The following is a 16,393-nucleotide window of genomic DNA, read 5'->3' as shown; positions in this document are numbered from 1 at the left end:
CCAAACTCTGTGGGATGCAGCCAAGGCAGTACTCAGGGGGAAATTTATATCCTTGAATGCATATATTAACAAACTAGGGAGGGCAGAGATTAATGAATTGGGCGTGCAACTTAAAAAATTAGAAAGCGAGCAAATAAAAAACCCCCAGATGAAAACTAAATTAGAAATACTAAAAATCAAGGGAGAAATCAATAAAATCGAAAGTAAAAGAACTATTGAATTAATAAATAAGACTAGAAGCTGGTATTTTGAAAAAACAGATAAAATAGACAAAGTACTGGTCAATCTAATTTAAAAAAGAAAGAAGAAAACCAAATTGACAATATCAAAGATGAAAAGGGAGACCTCACCTCTAATGAAGGGGAAATTAAGGCAATCATTAAAAACTATTTCGCCCAATTATATGGCAATAAATATAGCAATCTAAGAGATATGGATGAATATTTACAAAAATATAAATTGCCTAGATTAACAGCAGAACAATACCTAAATAATCCCATATCAGAAAAAGAAATTGAACAAGCCATCAAAGAACTCCCTAAGAAAAAATCGCCAGGGCCTGATGGATTCACAAGTAAATTCTATCAGACATTCAAAGAGCAACTAATCCCAATACTATACAAACTATTTGATATAATAAGCAAAGAAGGAGTCCTACCAAATTCCTTTTATGACACAAATATGGTACTGATTCCAAAGCCAGGGAGATCAAAAACAGAGAAAGAAAACTACAGACCAATCTCCCTAATGAACATAGATGCAAAAATCCTAAATAGAATACTAGCAAAGAGACTCCAGCAGGTGATCAAGAGGATCGTCCACCATGATCAGGTGGGATTTATGCCAGGAATGCAAGGATGGTTCAACATTAGGAAAACCATCCACATAATTGACCATATCAACAAACTAACAAACAAAAATCACATGATTATCTCAATAGATGCTGAAAAAGCCTTTGATAAAATACAGCACCCATTCCTATTGAAAACACTGGACTGTATAGGAATAGAAGGTCCTTTCCTAAAAACAATAAACAGTATATACCTAAAACCATCAACAAGCATCATATGCAATGGGTATAAATTAGAAGCCTTTCCAATAAGATCAGGAGTGAAACAAGGATGCCCATTATCTCCTCTATTATTTAACATTGTACTAGAAACACTAGCAGTAGCAATTAGAGAAGAAAAAGAAATTGAGGGTATTAAAATAGGCAATGAGGAGACTAAGCTATCACTCTTTGCAGATGATATGATGGTCTACTTAAAAAATCCTAGAGAATCAACTAAGAAGCTTGTAGAAATAATCAACAACTTTAGCAAAGTTGCAGGATACAAAATAAATGCACACAAATCATCAGCATTTCTATATATTTCCAATACATCACAGCAGCAAGAGGTAGAAAGAGAAACACCATTTAAAATCACCCTAGACAATATAAAATACTTAGGAATCTATCTACCAAAACAAACACAGGAATTATATGAAAACAACTACAAAACACTTTCCAAACGATTAAAACTAGATCTAAACAATTGGAAAAACATTGATTACTCATGGGTAGGACAAGCTAACATAATAAAAATGACCATTCTACCCAAATTAATTTACCTATTTAGTGCCATACCTATCAAACTACCAAAAATCTTTTTCACTGAATTAGGAAAAACTAGTACAAAGTTCATTTGGAATAACAAAAGATCAAGAATATCAAGGGAAATAATGAAAAAAAATGTGAAGGAAGGGGGCCTAGCAGTACCAGATATTAAACTATACTATAAAGCAGCAGTCATCAAAACGGTATGGTATTGGCTAAGAGACAGAAGGGAGGATCAGTGGAATAGACTTGGGGTAAGTGACATCAGCAAGACAGTATATGATAAACCCAAAGAGCCCAATTTTTGGGACAAAAATCCACTATTTGACAAAAATTGCTGGGAAATTTGGAAAACAATATGGGAGAGATTAGGTTTAGATCAACATCTCACACCCTACACCAAGATAAATTCAGAATGGGTGAATGACTTGAATATAAAGAGGGAAACTATAACTACATAGAGTAGTTTACTTGTCAGATCTCTGGGAAAGGAAAGATTTTAAAACCAAGCAAGAGTTAGAGAAAATTATAAAATGTAAAATAAATTATTTTGATTATATAAAACTAAAAAGCTTTTGTACAAACCAAAACAATGTAGCCAAGATCAGAAGGGAAGCAACAAACTGGGGAAAAATCTTTATAATAAAAAACTCTGACAGGGGTCTAATTATTCAAATATACAAGGAATTAAACCAATTGTATAAAAAATCAAGCCATTCCCCAATTGATAAATAGGCAAGAGACATGAATAGGCAATTTTCAGATAAAGAAATCAAAAGTATCAATAAGCACATGAGAAAGTGTTCTAAATCTCTAATAATTAGAGAAATGCAAATCTAAACAACTTTGAGGTATCACCTCACACCTAGCAGATTGGCTAAAATGAAAGAAGGGGAGAGTAATGAATGCTGGAGGAGATGTGGCAAAACTGGGACATTAATGCATTGCTGGTGGAACTGATCCAACCATTCTGGCTGGCAATTTGGAACTATGCTCAAAGGGCTATAAAAGAATGCCTACCCTTTGATCCAGCCATACTATCGTTGGGTTTGTACCCCAAAGAGATCATAAATAAACAGACTTGTACGAAAATATTTATAGCTGTGCTTTTTGTGGTGGCAAAAAAACTGGAAAAGGAGGGTATGTCCTTCAATTGGGGAATGGCTGAACAAACTGTGGTATATGCTGGTGATGGAATACTATTGTGCTCAAAGGAATAATAAATTGGAGGAATTCCATGTGAACTGGAAAGACCTCCAGGAATTGATGCAGAGTGAAAGGGTCAGAGCCAGAAGAACATTGTACACAGAGCCAGATACACTCTGGTAAAATAGAATGTAATGGACTTCTGTACTAGCAGCAATGTAATGGACAATTCTGAGGGATTTATGGAAAAGAATGCTATCCACATTCAGAGGAGGAACTACAGGAGTAGAAACAGAAGAAAAACAACTGCTTGAACGCATGGGTTGGGGTGGACATGATTGGGGATGTAGACTCAAAACTACCACACCAATGCAACTAACAACAATTTGGAAATAAGTCTTGATCAATGACACATGTTAAAACCAGTGGAAATACACATCAGCCATGGGGGGAAGGGGGAATTCGGGGGGGGTGTCTGTGAAGGGGAAAGTAAGAGCATGAATTATGTAACCATGTTAACTTTTAAAAAAATAAATATTAATAAATGTTTAAAAAATCTAACATGTATAGGGCTTTGTGAACACCTTAAAGCACATAAATACTGGCTATGATTGTCAGCTCTTGTGTGTGATTATTCTTATTTTATGATTCTGAAGCAATGCTCTGGAGACAAAGGAAGAATTTCTAGGTTCTACTCCTAGCTCCATCACTGACTTATCCTGAGAAATAAAGCAATTAACTAGATACAACCAAGAAGGGGAGAAAACACACCTTACACTGTCTTTGTTGTTGCCTTGTGTGGGAGAAAGGAAGAACAGAAGATAAATATGTTCAATTTTTTTCCTTCTTAAACCATTCCCTTCCACAGTGAGTCAAATACAATTTCTAATTACATTTCAGACATTTAACTCTGATAGTTAATCAAAATAATGCACCCAGTGGGAAATGTTTCCATCTCTGTGAAAACAGATTCTAAACATCTGTAGTGTAAGCACTGAGATGTTGACCGTGGAGATAACAACCAGCTGAAATATGAAGAATTCAGTCAATCAGCTCATCATTTAGTGACCATGAGGCCAAACAACTGATCTGATGACAGGGTCAGTGAACTGACCCAAGGAATTCCACTCTTACAGAATGGCTAATTATCTGACTGTACAGCCTTCCCTCTCCATATGGAGCACCCACCTATCAAATGAAGGGGGAAGAAAAGAAGACTGGCATTTTAGGTGTCCACTTATTTGTCATGCCAATCACAACTTCAACCCAAGTGTATTTGATCCAGATTTAGGTAGTGAAATATTCTTGCATATGAATGCACCAAGAAATAACCTTAACCATGTGCCCACTTAAATCAGTATCATGGTGGTTTTGGGCTGGGGTAGCATGGGGTAGGGTGGGAGAGAGAATCCAAACTTGTGATTCATTGGCATGAAGAACTCTTGTTGTCAGAGCTTCATTCACCAATGCAGATTAGCTACCAGGCTGTAAATTAGAATCTCTGCATGTTGCCTGGGGTTTTGAGGGGTTATGTTCAACTTACCCACAGGCACACACAGTTGGTCTTTATTAAAGGCATTACTTAAACCCATGTATTTCTGACTGTTCACTCTACCATATTGCCTCTCATGTTATAATATAGACTGAGAATTTATAAATCATTTAAGAAAAAGATTTTGGTATAAGACAATACCAGTTTTGTGAGCAAATACAATAAAATTTAATAGCCCGGAAAATGTACACCATAGTCCTTGGCAATGCACAGTTGGTTAAATTTATATTCTTTTGCCACTCAGCATAAATGGACTTTTGTCCTAGGTTAGCAGATATTTTACAAGGTTGGATTCTGCCCAAGTGGCAAAATGTCCCTGTAGCTTTTGATATGAGTCAGAAAAAAAAGTATATACCATATTGATCCCAATACAGTCTACGCTCCCTCCTTTACTCTCTACTCCTCCAAAATCTGGCCTGTATAAAATTAAAAAGCAGTCTATAATCATTGGGTTTTTTTTTCTGTTTGTATGCAAGTGCGTATTTGTTTTCTTTTAAAGAAATTTCATTTTAAAAATGTAGCCAGGGGCAGCTGGGTAGCTCAGTGGATTGAGAGCCAGCCCTAGAGATGGGAGGTCCTAGGTTCAAATCTGGCCTCAGACACTTCCCAGCTGTGTGACCCTGGGCAAGTCACTTGACCCCCATTGCCTATAAAAATAAAACAACAATAACAACAAAAAAATGTAGCCAACATTTAGAATGGCACAAGTCAATTTTGCTACTAAATTAAAAAGGAGGTATAATAATAAAATTTGAAAATTAAGAATTGTTGTTGTTTAGTCATTTTCAGGCATGTCTGACTCTTCATGGCCTCCTTTTGGGGCTTTGATGGCAGAGATATTGGAGTGGTTTGCCATTTTCTTCTCTAGCTCATAATACAGATGAAGGAATTGAGGCAAAAGAGGTTAAGTGACTCATCCAGAGTTAATCAACTTGTAAGTGTCTGAAGCTGAGTTTGTGAACTCATGAAGATGAGTCTTCCTGATTCCAAGCCCAGCATGCCCCTAAGTAAGCTACCTTTTATTTTAGACTAATAACACAAATAGCTAATTCTGTGCTAATTTAGGAATGGTTGTAGACATGTATGCTGAATTTTCTTAACATAACAGCAAAGCACCCCAAATTTACTTTTGTAGCTATAATATATTTCCTTCAAGTATCCTACTTTTAAAAAACAAGGCTTATATAAATTACACATTAAAACTGTTACTGGATTGCATTCCATAATTGCTTACGCTTACACTAATTTTACACCAAGGTACATAACTAAGAAATGAGGCTATAATTAAGCAGATAAACATCAATAAAATATAAACTTACACATTAAACATAATGCTATAGAAAAAAATCATAAATATAAAGACAGCTCAAAATTTTTTAAAAAGCATCATTGTGTGGTTATGATTGGCAAAAAAATGTTCACCAATCCTGATGTATAATCATCTTATTGTTTGACATCAATGGATTTACTCAATTTTTTCCTCTCACTTTTTGATTGGTTGGGTATTGCAGCCTGAATATGTTCTTTGTCAGTATCCACAGTACACATTTTCCCATAATACCATGATGATCTTATATTATTCTCTCTCATGTAATCTACATTCCAGCCTAATTGGTCTACTTACTTCTACCCATATAGGACATTCCATTTCCAATACCCCCCTGTCTTTGCATTCCTTCTTCTTGTCCTGGTTTTGGGCATATCATCCCCTTTCCTTTTTCTTCCTCTTTCCCTGCCCTCTAGTCACTTGTTACTTATTTACTAGCTCCTTTCAAAACTTAGGTCAAATGTGATTTTCTACAGAAGACCATTTCTGATGCCCTCATAATTGCTAGTGTCTTTCCATGGAAATTACTCTATAAATTCTTTGAGTTCATTTATTTGGGCACATGTTGCTTCTTCCCCTTCTCCTTGGTAGAATGGAAGCTCCTTGAGGGCAGGAACTGATTCTCTTTTTGATTTGAATCATTAGTACCTAAGAATTTTAATAAATGCTAGTGAAATGAACTGAATTGGATAATTCATATTGAATTGGATAGTCATGGAGTCACTTTTGAAGACACTCAGGGATGCTCATTTTACTTTTTAAAGTATATTTTATTTATTTATTTTAATAACAAATTTCCACATGAGTTTTCATAAGTTATGTGATCCAAATTATCTCCCTCCCCCAGTCTTGGAGCTGGCAAGCAATTCAATTTGGGTCATACATGTATTATCACACAAATCATTTCCATATTATTAATTTTTTAAAGTGAATAGTCTTATAAAACCAAAACCCCAAAACATAACTAAATAAACAAATGATAAATCATATGCTTCCATCTGCATTCTTACTCCAACAGTTCTTTGGAGATGGATAGCATTCTTTTTCATAAATCCCCAGAATTGTCTTGGATCATTGTATGGCTGTTAGTAGCAAAGTCTATCACATTTGATAGTCCCACAACATTTCAGTTACTATGTATAATGTTCTCCCAGTTCTACTTATTTTATTTTGCTTCAGTTCACGCAGGTCTTTCTAGCTCTTTCTCAAATCATCTTATAGCACAATAGCCTTCCATCACCATATTATACCACAATTTGTTTAGTCATTCCCCAGCTGAGGGACAGGGGATGCTTAATTTATTAAGAATGAAACTTATTAAGCAATATTTTAAAATTTAAAGTCACGGCATCAAATGTCAGAATAATTTGGATTCAAAAGCACTTGCACTGCTGCAAATGTTTTTCATAAGCCTCCTTTCTTTGAGATTATGTTAATCTGATCATGATCAGTTCAGGTTTATATACTTGTATATGTTGAAGAATGAAAACTATGCTTCTTAGTTGTGTTTTCCTCAAAACAAGAATCCCTGTCATACTCAATAGCTGAAGAAGTCAAGGCATTCAAGTGCCAGATTTTGAAAGATGGTGTCTAAAAAACTGCAGATGTGTGTTTGGAATGTTTCTAACACTTCCCAGCCTCCCTTGGGGCTTTAGGGCATTGGCAAACATCTCTCAGCTAATACTTACCAGGAGTACATTCTTATGCTCATACAATTTAAAGTAGTTCAGCCTAATCATCATCAAAACGATGAAGAAGAGAGAGTACCTTTTAGGAACAAACACAAGAAGTCTTCCCTGACTTTGGATTAAGGGTTACACTGAACCAAAAAGTCTGAACTGAACATTTTAGTAGAAATTTACATTTAACCCGTTTCACCTTATGTAACAAATCGGAATAGATCAACAAAGTTAATTCATTCCCTTGGTTATTTTAATTCTGCCTCTGCTGCATACTTCTGGGATCTTGGACAATTTTGGACAATTCCCTAAGCCTCAGTTTCCTTGTTTGATGAGGGGTTTGTACAAGCCAGCCATCAGGTTCCCTTTCAGCAATATGTGTGCGCCCCTACTATCTAGGATCCTATGAACTCTGACTGTCTGGCAAAGTCTCTTGAAAGCTCTGTTTTATTGAATATAATAATGATCAATTGTAATTAGAATATTTTTTTCCCTACCTAGATGATGATGTCTTAAAAATAGCTAGTTCCAGCTTCAGGGGTTTGCGACATCCCCTCTGGGGTCTTAGTCACACTATTCATTTGTTCTCTCTGTGAAGAAAGAGCTTGCTAAGCACAGGTACACCTCCGGCTCAGTTGGTTTGAAAGCTCACAAATCATGGACTAATGAGGTTTTAATGTATTTCTAATACAGTGCTGTCCTCACTTTTTCCTGGCACAGAAATGAATGATGGAATCCAAGCCTCAGAGCACCTGAGATGTCTAGCCTGATTTACCTGCTGACAGTATTTCAACTGCCTCTCTGCAGCAAACTGTTTTCTTGATATTGAATCTAATTTTGCTTTAAGTGTCTATAATTCTAGTTCATTTACCATATGTCCCAACAATGAGAACCACAGAAGGAAAATTTAACAGCAGTCTTACCCCGATCCAAAAAATCTGCTAGAAAAGAAGAAAGATGAAATATGGAGATAATAATATTTCCAAAGAAAACTCAACCATGTTGAGTCATTACTGGAAAATTAGGTGCTCTCAGGAAAAATACTGCTGCCTTGAAAGCCCTGTTTAATGAGGTGTTCTTTTGGGAATTCACCAAGTTTGCTTTGCAAAGGTAGTTCTAATATTTACTGCTCAACATTTAAGTGAAATGGAAGTATGAGGAAGGTAGAACAATTTTTTGGGGGGGGAGTGAGGGGCTGAATCTTCTTGATGAGATATCAATATTATTCTGAGTTACATTGATGAGTAGTGAACTCCACTTTGTGGTGGCTTGTGTTACGATTAAAAATGATAAAGACTGATATAATAAGAGAAATTAGTAGTTTAATTAAAGCCATGGCCATGTTGGTAAAATATATATATGACCACGCCTATCTTTTAAATTTACCGCTGGAGCCCATTCTCTCTCCCGTTCGCCAGCCAGCTCCTCAGGAAGACCAAGGGCCTTCTCTAGGCCTTCCTCTGAATTTAAACTGCCCCGCTGGCGTGGGGACCTTTGACGTCCCCACTCCCTTACACCCATTGGAATCATGGGTAATGTAGTCTCAAAGCCCCCGCATGTCCATAGGGAGTCTTCTAGACACTTCCAAATAGCACTTCCCTGAATTCAAAACAAACACTTGAGACAGAGGTCCAAAAGCCAATGTCCAATAAGAACATACCATTTAATCAATATCTATACTGTAGATGTTGAGCAGGAAGGATCATAGAGGTCATCTGGTCTATTTTAAAGATGAGGAAATTGAGTCATGGGAAGAGTAAGTATCTTGATCAAGGTCACAATGGGTCATTAAGCATCAGACAGGATTTGAACACAGGGCTTTGATTCAAAAGGCAATATTCTTTCCACGGTAATATGTTTACTTCTGAAATTGGGTAACAGGCCAGTGCAAACTTGCCCTTAAATAACCAAAACCTCTTCACAGTTTCAGGAAACAATTTCTTAAGAAGTCCTTTGTAACACTGGCAGTTTCCTGAAATCACATTCAAGTTCACTGCTTAGATTTTATGTCAGACCACACAGACCACATTACTAATGTAATGAGGCTTTGCCATATCACAAACCACAGCACAAAGGACTTCATGCCTCTCCGAGCACAGCCTCAGGTTTCCTGTTTTTTAGCCCAGGACAACAGCTCTGCTAACAGGGATTTTTTGTGGAGCTGGCCCCCAAACAGGCCTGTTCCAAGATGTTAAACTGTTAACCACCCCCTCCCTCTTTGGTTCTCTAAAATTCCTTGTGCTTAAACATCTAGAAGAGATCATAAAATCTCAGGTTAAGAAGTCAGACCCTTTGTTAAGGTCTTTTATTTCTTGGCCTTTTATTGGTATAATAAATCAACGTAATTTGAGCTAACATGACCACAAAGATATCACTCTTAAATTTGTATTTACCTTTTTTGTCTTTTGGCACCTAAGTTATAGAGGCCTAATTCTGGTTTAAAAAAATAAAAAAAGACAACTACTATGTGGAGGTTATGTGAAAATTAGGTTTTCCTTCTGATCTCCTACTTCCAAGGCTCCATTCAAGTACCAGCTAAAATCCCACCTACTACAAGAAGCCTTTCCAGATCCTCCTAATTCTTTGGCATTTTCGCTAAGATTAGCTCCACCTGATCCTGCCTCAGATTTGTTTATACATAGTTGTTTTTCCTTTGTCTCCTTAAGAACAGAGACCATCTTTTGCTGTTCTTAGCCTGGTGTCTACCAAAATAGGAGGCACTTAAAAACTCAACATTTATTGACCTGCTCTCTGTGTATGTTAAAAGTTATACAATAAGGGGCAGCTAGGGAGGTCCTGTGGTCAAATCTGACCTCAGACACTTCCTTGCTGTGTGACCCTGGACAAGTCACTTAACTCCCATTACCTAGCCATTACCATTTTTCTGTCTTGGAACTTATACTCAGTATTGATTCTAAGACAGAAGGTAGGGGTTTAAACAAAACAAAACAAAACCCAAAAGTTATAGCGCAAATCTTACAAGATGACTCCTAGTAAAGATAATCAAAAGACAAATCCAGAAGTTTAATTTAACATTGATTCTACATGTCCTAAAATGATGTGAATGAGTTTCTTACGTCAGTACTCATTATAAACTTAAATCAAGCCTATTTCATCAAATCTGGAAATCAGCACTTGGAGAAGAATCTTTTGCTTTACTTAATTAAATTAATCAATTGCTTTAGATGATTGGGCTAATCTGCAGCCATTTTAACTGTGGGTCAGTAAAGCAGGACCCCTGGGATGGCTTAATACCTCAGTCTGTTTCCTTCCACAGCCAATATGCCCTTATTATACAGGATGTGCCATTTCCATCGTGCCCAGGATGATAGGACCATGATACATCAAAGGAAGGATTTGAACTCAGTTCTTCCTGGTTCTGAGACCAGCTCTATCTATTTACTTTAAAGACTAATTGCTCTATCTATTTACTTTAAAGACTAATTCTAACAAAGCGAATGAACTTAATCAGTTGAAACGGCCAAGCCAGACTTCCTTAGATGATGTCAATTGATGAGGGCCTAGGCACAGCCTCCACCTTTTGGGCAGATTCTCCCCAGCAGCCCTGCATGATGATTCATGCAGCCCAACCAAGATGATGGATTCATGATGCAGACTGAGACATATATTTTCTGGGCAGGCCCAGAGTGGGAATTTGTTTTGTTTCACTATACACAGTTTTAACAAAGGTTTTGTTTTTCTTTTTTAGTTGGGGTGGAGAAGGAGGGAAGGACATTTGTTTAAAATTAAATTGAAAAAGTAAAAAGGAAGAGAGGCCCCTGATGCTGCTGCAATGTTCTAACTCCCCTCCCTTTCGTTCAGTAGACATATGAATGTAGTTTGCCCCTGACTTTTTAGGCCAGCTTCTCTTCTGGTGGTGTCCTCCCCTGACTCTGACCTCCCACCTGCTCCTTAGCCCTGTAAGTCTTCTTGGTCTCTTGTCAAATACTTATTCCATCTGTCTGGCCTGACCTCAGATCCCCTTTGTCTGTGCCACTCATGTGCTTAAGTGAGTGTCTGCTTCCTGCTTCTCTAGCCTGGTCCCCTGCTCCCTGCCCCTTGCTGTGGCTGGACCTCTGAGCCCTGTGTTCTCCTTCTCTGGAGTTTCTACCATCCCAGCAGAATATAGTGAGCTCTTGGGCAGTACAGAGCGAGGTCTCTCCTGACCCCTACTGTCCCTGGTCAGATCTGCAGCCTCCAATCGAGACCATTAAGCCACTCTGTTCAACCTCAGCTTATGACAACCTTCCTGAATCCTTCTATTGGTAAATAGACAAGCCTCTTGATTCAAGGGTGATGTTGATTCCTGGAGAGGAAGGAATATTCTTGAAATAATGTCTTCCTTGATCATTTTTTTGTTATCTGAAAATGAAAGCACAGCTAGAAAAGAGTAACTTGGGTTCCAGTCAGAGGAGTCTGGCTTGTGTTCCTTGTATTGCCTTGAAAAGGCAAATGGCTGGCCGTTTGTTACAAGATCAGTCCAAAAGGCAGACAGGCACTGAGGTAGAATCATTCAGCAGAAGGGGAGATATCAGGTAATTCCTGATACTCTAGGCCACTGGAGGTCTTTTCAGTGGGACAAAGAAGCTGAAGAGGCCAGACAAAAGGAATCTGGGGACCTCAAGAGAGCTCAGCTCACCAGTCAGAAATGACAAATGCTGGAGGGGATGGGGGAAAACAGGAACACTAATGACTGTTGGGGGAGCTGTGAACTGGTTTAACCATTACAGAGGACAATTCAGAACTATGACAAAAGGGCTATAAAATTGGGCATAGCCTTTGACTCAGCATTGCTACTACTAAGTCTATACCTCAAAGAGATCAAAGAAATGGGAAAAGGCATATATATATATATATGTACACACACAAAAAAAGTATTATAGCACCAAAGGAATAGGAAATTGAGGTGATGTCTATCAATAGGAGAATGGCTGATCAAATTGGGGTACATGATTGTGTTGGAATACTATTGCACTATAAGAAATGACTTTTAGAAGAAAACTTTGGAAGAGCTATATGAACTGATGCAAAGTGAAATGGGCAGAACCAGGAGATCATGGTATACAGAAAAAGCAATATTATAATGATTGACTATGAAAACTTAGCTACTCTGACCAATATAATGAAACAAGACAATCTGAAGGACTCATGGTGAAAACTGCTATCGACCCAAAGAGAACTGAAGAACTCAATGCAAATTTTCACTTTATTTTTATCAACTTTTTTTGCAACATGGCTTAATATAGATATTTTTGCATGATTTCACATGTATAATGGATATTATAATGCTTGGCTTCTCAGTGTTTGGGAGAGGCTAGGGGAAGAAAGAGAATTTGGAACTCATAGTTTTTAAAAAATAATAAAATTTAGAAATATTATTAAAAAATGAAATCTACTGCCAAGTTACCTTCACTGCTGTTATCTGAAATGTAGTGTAAGGTGCTATCCCTTAAAGGAAATGCTCTTTCTTATGGAGTACTTGGGTGTGGAAATATCCAGAAAAAGGACTTTTGTATAAAGGGAAAATAATTAAATGAATTGGAAAAGAATGGAAGGTATTGCCTCTTTAATAGATGAACAGTTTGAAGTTGGGAAGGAATAGGAAAAAAACTTTGGTCTAATAAAAAAAAAAACCTTCTCATGAAGGAGTTGAATTGCAAAAGGTACAGAAAATGAACTGTGGCATAAGCTAAAAGGCTCAAATCACCTTGTAAAAAATGTATGGTGATCCTTCAGAAAGTGAAGAATTTTATGGTATAAAGTGTATAATGGTATTCTTTTATTTTATTAACAAATGATTAAATGTGAACACAAAGAAATGGTGGTTAGGAACAATACTGTTAAATTGGAACCTTTTGAAGACTATAGAATGGCAGATGTTGTGAGGTACTGTGATAATGAGATTAAATCTACCCTGCCCATCTTTAGATTTAATCACTAAAGGTGAAAACATCTCCATTTAACTCACAACTTGGGTGGTCTGTAAATCACATGTGTTAGAATGAGTGACAAATAAGAATTTACTGACTGCCTCCTGGGAAGTCCTAAGAAAAGCGTCTGTTATGATTGGACACGTAAACTAAGAGAGAGACACTGGAAGTGACACAAAAGAGGCCCCTTTAAAAAGAGAGAGTTCTTCTTGTTCATTGCTGGGACCCGGAGAAGCACTGGACCTGGGACCCTGAGACCTTGGTAAGACTGCTCTTAAATCTCTCTCTTAGAGCTACACATGGTGAGTGAAGAAGGCTGACTCCTTTAACCTCCCAGGAGGTACTATCCTCCTGGAGGCTCCCTTGATTGGGAGAAGCCCTTGTGGCTAAAGCCCTTATTAATTGACTTTTAGGCCCTGGCTGGGCTTTTGGAGCCCTACCGGAGTAAAGCCCAGACTTGAATACAATCTCTTACTCTATCTTCTTCTCATCTCACTACTTCCACTCTCTCCTATATTTTGTAAATAAATCACTAAAATCATTTTGGGGATTGATAATTATTCAATTCCCTGGTGACCTAACCTTTTAATGTATTTACCCAATAAAAACCCCTTTTCACCCCTTACAGTACTCAGATCATCTACATTTGCCATTCTTTAAGACAACATTTAAAAGAAAATCATGCAATTGGAGACGATGGAGTCTCTTATGAAGATGGTGAGTTGATCAATAAGCATTTTTCATACAGGTACTGTCAATCACAGTGCTAAGCCCCAGAGGCACAAAGGAAGGCCAAATTGTGAGCTATTGATTTCATCAGTGAAAGGTGAAGCCCTGAATCCCAGGAGGCCCCAATTTAAGTACTGAAAGGAGTGAAGACAGAAGATGACTAAAGAGGGCAGCAAACAGCAGGAATGAAAGGCCAGCCTCCTTGCAGCCAGCTATGCCAGGTTAGAGACTCTGGGCTGGTGGGGAAAGGAGAGCTCCTGGGACAAGAGCTTCAGAGAGTCATCCTGCCTTGTTTCTGTTTGTACCCCCTCTCCCTCACAGAGAAAGAGAGGCATTTCCTATTAGTTCTAGTGCCTTCCCTCTAATGATTATTTTCAGTGTACACTGTCTATATCTGGATTTTACATACTTGTTTGCATGTTGTCGCCCTTTTAGACTTTTAAGTTTCTTTATATCTGTAGAACTTGGCACAATGCCTGACACACAGTAGGTGCTTAATTAATATCTACGGACTTGACTAGATTATGATGTATTTATCATTCTTGCATTTCCTTTAATATGTCAGTATGTGTGATATTAGGGTAGTGAGGTGGTGGGATTGATAGAGTTCTGGGCCTGGAGTCAGGAAGACTCATCTTCCTGAATTCAAATCTGGCTTCAAATATGTACTAGCTCTGTGACCCTAGGTAAGTCATTTAACTCTGCTGGTCTTAGTTTCCTCCTCAGCAAAATGAGATGGAAAATAAAATGGCAAATCACTACATCAACAAAACCCTAAAAAGGGGCTAGTGACTAAATAACAATACATGTGATATTATTTCCCATTATTACTAAGGAAATCATTATATTTAGGATCTGATATGTCATCATTGTGAGAATCTGGCTTTGTTTAAATGGAAAGAAAAGAGAATTATCCCTATGATCTGATAGAGTTAAAAGTTGCTATGTGGTAGCCTATCTCAGGGAACCCAGATCTTCTAGGCTAATCCATAAAGAGAAGTAATTAAGCATTCAGGTGAGAGTTGCTGATCCCACATGCTACACTAATGATATGAAATATATTGTAAGAAAAATTAGCTAAGCCTCTTAAAGTGATGTCAAATAAAAGAAAAAGCCTAGGAGGACATATGGTCAAATATTTAAAAATAAAATAATTAAATCAGAACATCATAATAGGACTTGATGGGTTTTCATTATCATTTAATGAGAGGCAAATATCTTCCTCAAATCTGTAAGATTTTTACACCAAAACAGATGGTCTAGGTATGTGGGTGGTGTAAAGGATAGAGGGCTGGACTTGGACCAGGAAGAGTTCAGTACAAATCCTACCTCAGACACTTATGGATTCTGTAACCCTGGGCAAGTCATTGACCTTCAGTGTGCCTTCATCTGTAAAACAGGGACATTAATAGTGCCTATGGCTAAGGACTATTGTGTAGATCAAATGAGATCTATATATGTAAAATACTTTGCAAAAAAAAAGTGCTATCACTTGTTTGCTAGTTATTATTGTTAAAAATCTTATGCATGTATTTCACAGTCATAATCAGATCAAAAGAATAACCCAATGAGACACTGATAGATGCGAAAGTCACTACCACAAGCTTCAAGCTAAGAGATATATCCAGATTCTGGAATCCAGATTAAAATGGGGAATATGAGAAATTTTATTCCATGAGTGGATCTTAATTCCAAAAAAGTTTGGGGTTACACTACCAGTGGCTGTGATGTGCACTTCCATAAAGCTAAGGAAGATGATGGTGAGAAAAACTCACCTAAGCCTCTCTTAGACTATCCTTCACCATTGCCAGCTCAACCAAGACCCCTTGGCTGGTAGTCCCCAATCCAGGGATGCCATGCTGTTCTTTATAACAACCTTCCACCCCACTCAGCCTTTACCTCTAGCACAGGGAACAAGAATCCCAATCTAACCTTCCTAGGAAGGGCTTATCAATCAAGTCCTCTGTAGCTCCATTCACTGTCTCTATAACCTCCCTTCCAAAATCCCCCTATTCCCCTTTACTCCTTTATATGGCCTCCTATACTGATCTTCTCCTACCCTTAGGGTAGGGACTATTTTCCTTTTTCAAGTGGCATCCCCATTGTTTAATAAAATGTCTACACATAGTGATTAGTGAATTATTTTTATTCATCTAAACTAATATTTTCTGCTTATTAGCAGTAAGATCCCTCCCTTCCAAGAAAAATGTTTACTATAAAACTTGTTGGGGGACAAATCATCAAGGAAGAAAGGAAGAAAGGAAGGAAGGAAGGAAGGAAGGAAGGAAGGAAGGAAGGAAGGAAGGAAGGAAGGAAAAGGAAGGAAGGAAAAGGAAGGAAGGAAGGAAGGAAGGAAGGAAGGAAGGAAGGAAGGAAGGAAGGAAGGAAGGAAGGAAGGAAGGAAAAGGAAGGAAGGAAAAGGAAGGAAGGAAA

General features: G+C 37.6%; 1 protein-coding gene across 1 annotated transcript in view; it reads right to left on the bottom strand.

The window, feature by feature from the left end:
- GSTCD (glutathione S-transferase C-terminal domain containing) overlaps positions 1–16,393 on the bottom strand; it is a 225,811-nt gene that overhangs the window by 32,721 nt on the left and 176,697 nt on the right. The window lies entirely within an intron of this gene.

Source organism: Gracilinanus agilis, chromosome 6 (assembly GCF_016433145.1).
Source record: "Gracilinanus agilis isolate LMUSP501 chromosome 6, AgileGrace, whole genome shotgun sequence".
Taxonomy (NCBI): Eukaryota; Metazoa; Chordata; class Mammalia; order Didelphimorphia; family Didelphidae; genus Gracilinanus; species Gracilinanus agilis.
Note: the sequence above shows the minus strand (reverse complement) of the source record. Positions and strands in the feature narration are given on the sequence as shown.